This window comes from Prunus avium, chromosome 1 (assembly GCF_965620075.1).
Source record: "Prunus avium chromosome 1, drPruAviu1.hap1.1, whole genome shotgun sequence".
Classification (NCBI taxonomy): domain Eukaryota; kingdom Viridiplantae; phylum Streptophyta; class Magnoliopsida; order Rosales; family Rosaceae; genus Prunus; species Prunus avium.
In genome coordinates this window covers 2,867,707-2,877,148 of record NC_142284.1, presented here as the reverse complement: position 1 = coordinate 2,877,148, position 9,442 = coordinate 2,867,707, and the positions used below count along the sequence as shown (strand labels likewise).

General features: G+C 35.5%; 1 pseudogene across 1 annotated transcript; it reads right to left on the bottom strand.

The window, feature by feature from the left end:
* Positions 1-4,038: 4,038 nt before the first annotated feature.
* Positions 4,039-7,621, bottom strand: LOC110748991 (low affinity inorganic phosphate transporter 1 pseudogene; annotated as a pseudogene). The gene is made up of 2 exons (XR_015832816.1): positions 7,364-7,621; positions 4,039-5,889 (listed from the first exon to the last, which is right to left on the bottom strand). The product of XR_015832816.1 is annotated as a low affinity inorganic phosphate transporter 1 pseudogene (transcript).
* Between the last annotated feature and the right edge of the window lie 1,821 nt (positions 7,622-9,442).

Here is a 9,442-nt window from a genome sequence, read left to right as displayed (position 1 = left end):
ATTCATTCAGACTCTTGGGTTGTTTTAGGGTTTCGATTATATTGAGCTTATAGGCTTTGATTGGAATTATGTTTAATTGTGGTAACGTGAGCTAGCAGTTTTAGTGCGCCTTTGTTATGTATTTTTTAAGTTTATCGGATGAAGTTGCTCTTTGATAAATAAATAAAAACATGAAAGTCTTTGTGATAATTTTACATAGAATAAATATGTTGCACGAACACAAATACAGGGGCACGTGGATATGAAAAATATCAAAAAATTAGGATATATGATGAGCACAAAATTAATACAAGTTTTATCCTTAAATTTATAGTTGTTAGTATTTTCTTTTGTTTTATGTAAATCTATTAGAGTATTTTTATTGTTTCATTCCAAAACTTGTTTTTATACTTATTGAGTGGTTATTTGTAGATATTAAGTGCCTTCCACCAATGGCTGAGGAGGAGGAGGAATAAGTAATGTGTTGCAAAAAGAAGATAGAAGAAAGATGAAAATGTGTGCAGCCATGGTCAAGGAAATATGCTCAAAACAACGTGTGGTTCAATGCCAAAACCAAAGAAGAAGCAATCAATTGCATTAATATGCTCTAGGACATGCATGCAAGCTTCCATCATTGAAGAAATAAAGAAAAAATGAATAAACAATGAAGGAGAAGTTCAAATTGACTACTTGCAACCAATGAATGCAAAGAAGAATGATGATGCTTGAGTTGTTATCTAGCTACAATTTGAGGAAAGTTGTTGCAGTTTTTATGAGAAGATACGAGAGATGAGATGGAGCAAGTGGAGCAATTGATAAGAAGACTCAAAGATCTTTGTGAAACCAAAGTAAAGGAAGTAGGCTAAAGATGAGAAAGATATTTGGAATAGTAAGTTACTTGATTATTATATAATTCAAGACTCCCTTTCTTTGGCTATAAATACAAGTTTTGAGCAAAGATCAAGGGAGAGAAAAACACACGGCAAAGATAGAGAGAGAGTGAGGAAGAAAGAGAACAATGATGGAAAGGAAAGAACCAAGAGCTAATAACTCTTTTAAACTTGTTCTTCCTTTCCTAGTTCTCATTTAATTTATGTATTTTAGTTTCTTTGTTTTGTTTTAAATATTAATTATGTCTATTTAAATTACCTAACCAAGGTTGGATGAAACACCATTATTAAATAAAGTTCTAGTTTTTATTTTCAATTCTCAAATATTGTGGTGTTCAATGATTATAATTTTCACTTCACATGATTAATAGATTAATCTTCTTTTCACCACTTCTATCATGTATTGTGACATATAACATGTATTTGTGGTAGTTAAGAGTTTGGATTAATCTATTAATTCATCCTTGGTTTATATTTCTAATTTACAATTTTCTTTGATATTTTGTTATTCAAATAAACTTTTTCACATAGGATGCTTAGGAAACTTTGATCCTTTGTAGTTAAATAATTTTGTTTACATATTATGCTTAGAATTTGTACTTATGAAGGGAAGGAAAATTTACTTATGATCTAAATTACAAGCTTAATTGATAAATCTTGAGAAAGCAGTAGATTGATTTCTAGATTGCTACTCCATGGGAATTGAAAGATAAATAATTAGGATCTTATGGAATGATGGTGTGGATTCTAATACCTCATGGTTCCGTAGGCTAGGGAGAAAGCTTTTAATATAAGTGTGTAATTTTTATTAGTTTGATCCAAACTTAAGCTTTAATGTGAATTTGTAGTATTTGTTCAAATGGAATTTGTAGTTTTCTTTTTAATTAATTGATGAATGTTTGATAATCTATTTCATGGGTTCAATCATGTTTTTCCCATTGTGTAGTAAAAACTTTCATGCTTTTAAAAGAGAAGAGAATTACTAAAGATTAATAGAATTTTGATGAAGATTATTTTTTGATAGTTTGTTGCCAATGGTACAAGTTATGCTTAGAATACTTCTAAAGGAAATTAAAAAGAGCTTTAATTATTTTGAACAACTACATTGGAAGATATTTTGTGGATCAAATTATTAAGAGTTGCATGTTTATGTTAAAAGTGGAAATCTAATACTTTAATTATTTTTCTCATAAATGTAAATCTTAATTTCAGTTTATTGTCATTGCTATATTTGTTTTATGCTTTATTTTCTTTCATTTTCTTTTTGAACAAACAAATCACCATTTGAATCAACTAGGTTGGCAATGAAATTAACTTGGGTGAAATTGGTTTTCTATCTTTACACGCAATCCCTTGGGTACGATCTCGCTCTTACACGCTTATGCTATATTCGATTCGTGCGCTTGCGAGTTTATAAATTTTTAAAACACCTCTTTTGAGGCACAACAATATGGACACTGCAATTAAAAAAATTTCGAATGTTTGATCATGAACACTCATCAGCGGCAACTAACATCTTCTTCTTCTTCTATCCATGGGCTCAAACTCTTCTGGTTTTGGAATTGTGAAGTGGAAAACCTCACTGGGCATCATAACACGCATCAGCGGCTTACGAGTTTCGTTGTTGGAAGCCATTTGTTGACGCTCGGTAATCACCGAGCGCTTCGGCCCAATAGAATCCTAACACGTGGGCTTCAACAAACGCCTGCAGAAGACCATGTCAGTGACAAGACCCTCTCTGACCACCGAACCACCTCGCCTCGTAAAACACGCCAGTCCCTCAGAAGCTAAGTGTTGGCCGCGCAGACCTCCCCCTTCTTCCCCGATGGGACTGGCGCCGGTTATACAGAAAGGCTACTTCTGTTTGTCCCTGCCCCTATCAACGAATCCGGGCCACTCATCCTCTGACGGGTTTGATGGGACACAAACAGCTCGACTCCGAGCCGAGCTGACCATGTTGGGAGTTGCCCCTCCCTTTTTTCCTATAAATAGAAGAACAAAAGAATAAGGGAGGGGATCCACGAGAGAGAGATGGAGATATTCTTAACCTGTTATGTTCATCCCTCGATTTAATACAAAAGCCTTCCACTACTCTTTATCTTGACCCCGTAACTATCATTGGGTTAAACACCATTGATGATGCAAAGCCTAGTCTGCCCAAAACTAATCAAACAGAGAGAGAGAGAGAGAGAGAGAGAGAGAGAGAGAGAGAGAGAGAGAGAGAGAGAGAGAGAGAGAGAGAGAGAAGGTTTCTTTTCTTAAGATCTTTTATTTTTATTTTTATGTTATTATATATATATATATAATTAGAAAATGTTATTTTATTATTTTATATAATGAAATTTAATTTAATTTAAAAAAAAAAAGAGCTATGAAAAGACGTATACACTCTTCTTGTATCCCTTATATGCCGTTCACATAACTAAAACTCATAAAAAAATGCAATAGTAGGGCCAATGCACTGAATAACAAAGAGTTGATGGACCATTTGAATGAATAATTTAATTGAGGGACCAAAATATAACTCGAATATAAATTTAAGGACCATTTAAGTTAAAAACTCTATATATTAAATAAACAAAATGTTCATGTTCATACTTCAATTTTTAATACCATAAGATAAAAAAAGCACTCATGTATTCCTCATGATTCATTCACATAATAATTAAAACCACACAAAATAAAACATAAATTGATCTCAAGTACCAAGAAGAGAAGAAAATATAATGAAAAATGAAAAAAAAATTGAGAAGAAGAAAAAGGTGGGGGGAAGTCGGGAGAGAAAGAAGAGGGGCAGATAAGGTAACTGGAATAAGTATAAGAGAGTTTTGAAATTATAATTTTTGCCCCAGATTGTTAAAACTTTCCACATTTGTCCCCAAAATTGCGTTTTGACTCCGTTTTATTTTTGAAAATGTCAAAGTCGCTCATGCCTTGTCTCGACTATGGCCTATGGGTTGACTATGTTTGGAGAGTGTCTTGACCACGTCCAAGTCTGTTGATCGTGTTCAACGCGTGTCCGAGTGTCTGATACTCCAACACTTCGGCTAATTAAAGTGTCCGCGCAACATAAAGTGTTCCAAATGAAGTAATAATTTGCATAAATTTGATCAGAGAGTGCATTCATGCAATTATTTGGACAGCAAGTAGAAGATAATGCTAGATGAGGGGGCATAAATGATATATTTTAAAAAAAAATTACAACTGGGAAATTAGGAGCATTTAGCCAACTTTCTTTTTAATTACTTTTAATTGGAACGTAGGCTACCACAAACACTAAACAGGCTCAGAGCATGAAGATAAAGCAACATGATCAAACATTCGAAAAATCCTACACAACAATGCTATAATAATCTGATAAGAAAAGATAAAGCCTAATTAAACTGGAGCAGTTCTTGTGCCACTTTCAATCTCCTGCTGCCTTGATTCTGATGGAGCTGCATTTTCTTGCTCTGCTTCACCAGACAGGTCCTCCAGTGATCTTCCCTTTGACTCAGGCACCAAGAATGTAAACAACAGCCCTAGGAAGTTAACCACACCCAGAATTATAAGGCAGTTCCTCACCCCAATACCCTTTTCTGCATACTGAAATCCAAATGCACCCACAATTGCCCCAGCCTTCCCTGCTGCAGCTGATATACCATGGCATGTGGACCTCAGCCTTGCTGGGAAAATCTCTGCAGGCACCACGAATGTCGTGGCATTCGGACCGAAATTGGCGAAGAAGAAGGTCAATGAGTACATCACAACAAACCCAACTCGGTTTTCTCTAAGAGTCCAGTGCTGGTAAGGAATGGCTAAGGCAAACATGAAGACTGTCATGAAGAAAAACCCCATTATTTGAATTGTGAACCTTCCAATCCTGTCTATGAATGCCACGGTGAACCAGTACCCGGGGACGGTGCTGCAGAGAGCAATGAGAGTTTGTGCTCTGGCAATTTTGAAGACCTCTTCAAGAGCGCTCATGGTCTTTGCCTTTGGGATCCAGCCAATGGCACTGAAGATGTCCTTTTGGAATAGATTCTGGCTGTAGAAGGCAATGTCCAGCAAGAACCATGTGCTGGTAGTTCCAAGCAAGTGCCAGCCATGGCGGCTAAGAAAGTCCTTGGAAAACAAACCAAAATCATTCCCTCCTTGTTGCTCTATCTTCTCCTGCTCTGCTTCTACCTCAACCTGCAAAACTTTCGACATATCAGCAGCAGCCTGCTTGGCATTCTTGGCAACCAAGGCAGTGTACCGAGCAGTTTCGGGCATCTTGGCACGCCAGTAATAAGTAAGCAAAGCTGGGAGTGCACCAAACATCAAAATAATTCGCCAAACATAATCAGCTTGTGGGAAAATAGAGGCAGCTGCATCAGCTTCATAAGAGGGTGCAGGAAAATTGTGCTTGAATGCTGCAGATACTATAATTGCAACCATTCCACCAGCCAAAATCCCAAAACCTTGCATGGCAAACACAGCAGCAATGAAGGCTCCACGGGTCTTTTTATTTGCATACTCAGACATGATAGTGGCTGAGAGAGGATAGTCGCCGCCAATTCCAAAGCCTAGCCAGAACCTGAAAAAGCAAAGTGTCGAAATCACAGCCTTGGCGTCTCTCCCAAATGAGAGGCCGGATGCAACTGAGCATATGACCATGACCATAAGGACCATGCCATAGACTCGTTTTCGGCCCAATTTGTCACCAAGCCAGCCGAAGAAGAGCTGGCCTGTGAGGGTGCCGCAGAAGGCCACACCATTAACAGCAGCCGAGACATTTGAAGGCAAACTTCCAGGCTCTGCAGCTCCAGGTTGTTGATAATATATGCGGCCAATCAATTTGGTGACAAGGGAAATGCAGAAGAGATCATAGGCATCTGTGAAGAAGCCCATGCCAGCAATCACAATTGCTGTGAAATGGTACCATTGTGTTTTCGCCACATCAAGTGCATTCAGCACGTCCAGTTGTTCCTTGGCCATCACAAAATCACCCCTTCTCTAAAGTTGGTCTGCCTTGTTGTATTTTCTTCAACTATTTAACCTGAAATTTTGATTGCAGAAGGAAAAAAAATCAATCTATTAAACTTGTGATTGCACAACAAAAAAGAGAGAAAAGAAAACAGGTATTGAGAAGAAGACAAAATAGGGGTTGATTTGATTCCTCTACAATCAATGAGCTTACGTGAGCAGATGAGTTTTAAAGAGAATCATACGACCTTTTATTTTAGGAGAAGCATGAGGAGGAGTGATAGTCTAAGCTAAAGAGGAGGGTTTCTCATACACACAAAATTAATGTTATGTTATGGGAGTTTGAATTTCAGACCTCTAATTTGAAAGTCAAGACGCTATGGTATACCGAATTCGCGATAATGATGACAATTGACAACTAAAAGAAACATGAGAAAATGACCCAGAGCATAGGAAGTCATGGGTCAATAAAGTGAAATTAATTCTAAAGAAAGTGGAATAAAATACTTTTGTTCTTCTATAAGAAGAAAACAAAAGCTGGTCTATGTCAAATTCAGAAACTAAATTAAATGTTCATCAGTTAGAATATATTAAATTGCCAATGGATGCAGCTGAATTAGCAGACAGATGGATTTACATATGAATTTCAAACAGTGAATTTAAAATTCTTTAAAGCAGGGATATGGTCAAACTACACAGCTGCATCTGCATCTGCAACTACAACTACTCGTTTTCTGAGCTCTAAACTGACAAAATAAAAGGGATAAACTTAGAGTTAAATAATTTCTTATGCAACCCAATTTCCATCAAATAAAGGAGAATTAATAAATCACTACACAACAAAGAAAGAACTAGAAACAACACAGGGAAATGATCTCCAATATTACAGGAGCTTAGAGAAAGCAAAAGCAATAGACCTTTATAATTAACTTTGAAGCAGAAAACTTATGAAAGAATTGTGCTTTATAAGCCCAGATTATATAGTATGATTTTCAGTTACACCTTTTCATTTCACTGCTTGAAAAATCTGTCACGCAAAGAAAATATCTCCCTTTTTCCTCTGCTTTCTTTGAGAACAGACGGGAAGTATGGAGAAACAGAAAATAACATCCAGGAATATTCTTGAACAAGAGCAACAAAAGATGGCCAAGTTGCTTGACATTACGGTAATTACCCAATTACCATCCAACTCCAAAGATGAAAAGAAACTGATTTTCACGTGCCCAAATCAAGAAAAAGTTTTTGCCTTTTCTAAATTTTTATATTGGGTTTTTGATAACGTTGCACAACACAAGGCTTAGCAAAACAAAGAATAAATGTCTGTGCATTAGATAAATCTCTGCAATATGTCACAATTTATTTACTTTCATGGAAAATAATGAAGCTTGTGAGAGCTGAGAAAGAAAGGAATTGAAAATTCCAGGCATTGATAGATCCCAAATTATGCAGGCAATTGAAGAACAGATATGAACAAAACAAACCCACATGAATGAGAAATCAAAGCAAAAAGAAAGAAAAAAAAAGGTAAGTGGAAAGAATCGGCAAACCTTGTAGCTGTAGCCGGAAACGAAGGTGAGAGAATCTGAATGCAATTATGAGGAAATCACAGTGCAAGGAGAAAAACCCATGTCTTGTCTTAATGCAATTAGTAGTGGAAAAAAGAAAACAGAGAGGTTTAAAGAGAGTGATGAAGCTAAGGAGAGTGGTTTTCTTTGTATGTTTCTTTCTATTATATTTAGACTCAGAGAGAAAAGCAGGAGCGAGCGAGCGAAGTATGGGAATGGAGGGAAGGGAAGCGGGGTTGGTTCCGTATTTAACTGCAACAGACCCTCATCATCTCCCAGTAAATGTTCAGAGGAATCTTCGTTTTTACCAGGCATTATTCCCCCCCCTTATTTCTCACTCACCGCACCTCTCTTCTTTGACCCTATCTTTCCTATTAGTCCAACATAGTAACTTTATTTTTCTCAAAACCCTTTTTTTTCACCCATACAAAAGATGCTCTGACTATTCCCTACGTCCAAATACATAACTCATTTTCATTTTATTTCGTATAAGCGATGTTGAGAGAGAGGAATTTGAACACAAGATCTTGGGTGCAAGGAAAACTGCTTTTAATCACAAGATCTACAAGCTCCTTGCAAGACCCATTTTAGTTTTCATGAACTTATTTTTATGTCTTTATTCATACTAATTGTTATGGTATGTGTCATATTAGTTGATATAAAAAACTGAGAGAAGATAACCCCATCCACTATGGGTGGGTAGCAGATCAATTATAGGGAAAAAAAAAAAGGAAAAAAATTGAGACGAGTTGCTTGTCTCCCCTAGCATTACAAGAAGAAAATATATACATTGTCCAAAATGTGCAACTAAAGAGAAAGAGAAAGAGAAAGAGATTGGAATTTGAGATATCTTCTAATTTTCAAAAGAGAAAGAATCGTACCAATATACCAGGACTACGAGAAATTTTTTAAAGTAAAAATGTGCAACTAAAAATTAAAATGCTGTTTTTATATAATATTGTTGTCAAATGACAATAACACATAATAGAAGTTTAATTGGAGTCTTAAATAAATAATATATCAATAATATCTCTGTCGATGTGATTAGTTGATGCGTCTTTGAATTGAAATGCAAAGCTTTTGGTCTCGAAAAAAAGCATCTAAATTGAGATATTCGCGTGAAAAACATGCATGCATGGTGTTTTGATGCTTAGCACAGATTAATATAAAAAAGCTACGATTTCAAAAGAAGAGCTAGCCATATAGATTTAAACAACTCATGAATGCCAAGAAAAGTTGGACCACCAAAGTTTCTGAGTTCTCACGAAAGTGCGATCTTTATACTCATTCAATCAACCTGATCATAAAGAAAAAAGATATCCCTAGCTACACGCAAGTTAACATATCAAGAGAGGCCCTGGGCACAGGCAGACAAAACGGTCGTCTAGGGCCCCCAATTTGTATAATACCTTATATTATTTAAAAAACTATATTATATAAGTATTATGTTATGCCCAAACCAACTATTGTAAATTAAAAAAATATTTACATAATCATTCAATTCAAAATTAAAAAGTGTAAACTCAATAAAGGCCCATTAATTGTAAAAAAGATAAAAGAACAAAAAAACTTGCGCAATTACTCAATTCAAAATTAAAAAGAGAAAACTCGATAAAGACCCAATTTTTAAAAAATTTATAGCTTAAATCAATTAACCTAGTTGAATCAGGAAACTGAAAAATACATGGGAGAAAAACTTGATTATGTTAATTGATACTTTTGAATCTAAAAATGAAAAATGAGTGAAATTTAAGTGATGCATTTTATAAAGTTGTTGTGTAAATTACACATTGATTGTTTCTTTTATGTTACAATTGTGAATTTGAGTTCATATAATATTTTTTTAACTTATAGAAAAAAAAATCACATAAATATACATATAGAGTAGAAGGCCTCATTTAGGATGTTCGCCTAGGACCTCCAAAACGTAGGACCGCTGCTGTAACCTACCCATGTATTTGTGGTTTCAAAGTTGTTTTTGTTGACCTCAAGTCACATGAAAGAGAACTAGTTGGATTGCGTTTCAATATTTCTATGTGGACCAACTTATAGTTATACATA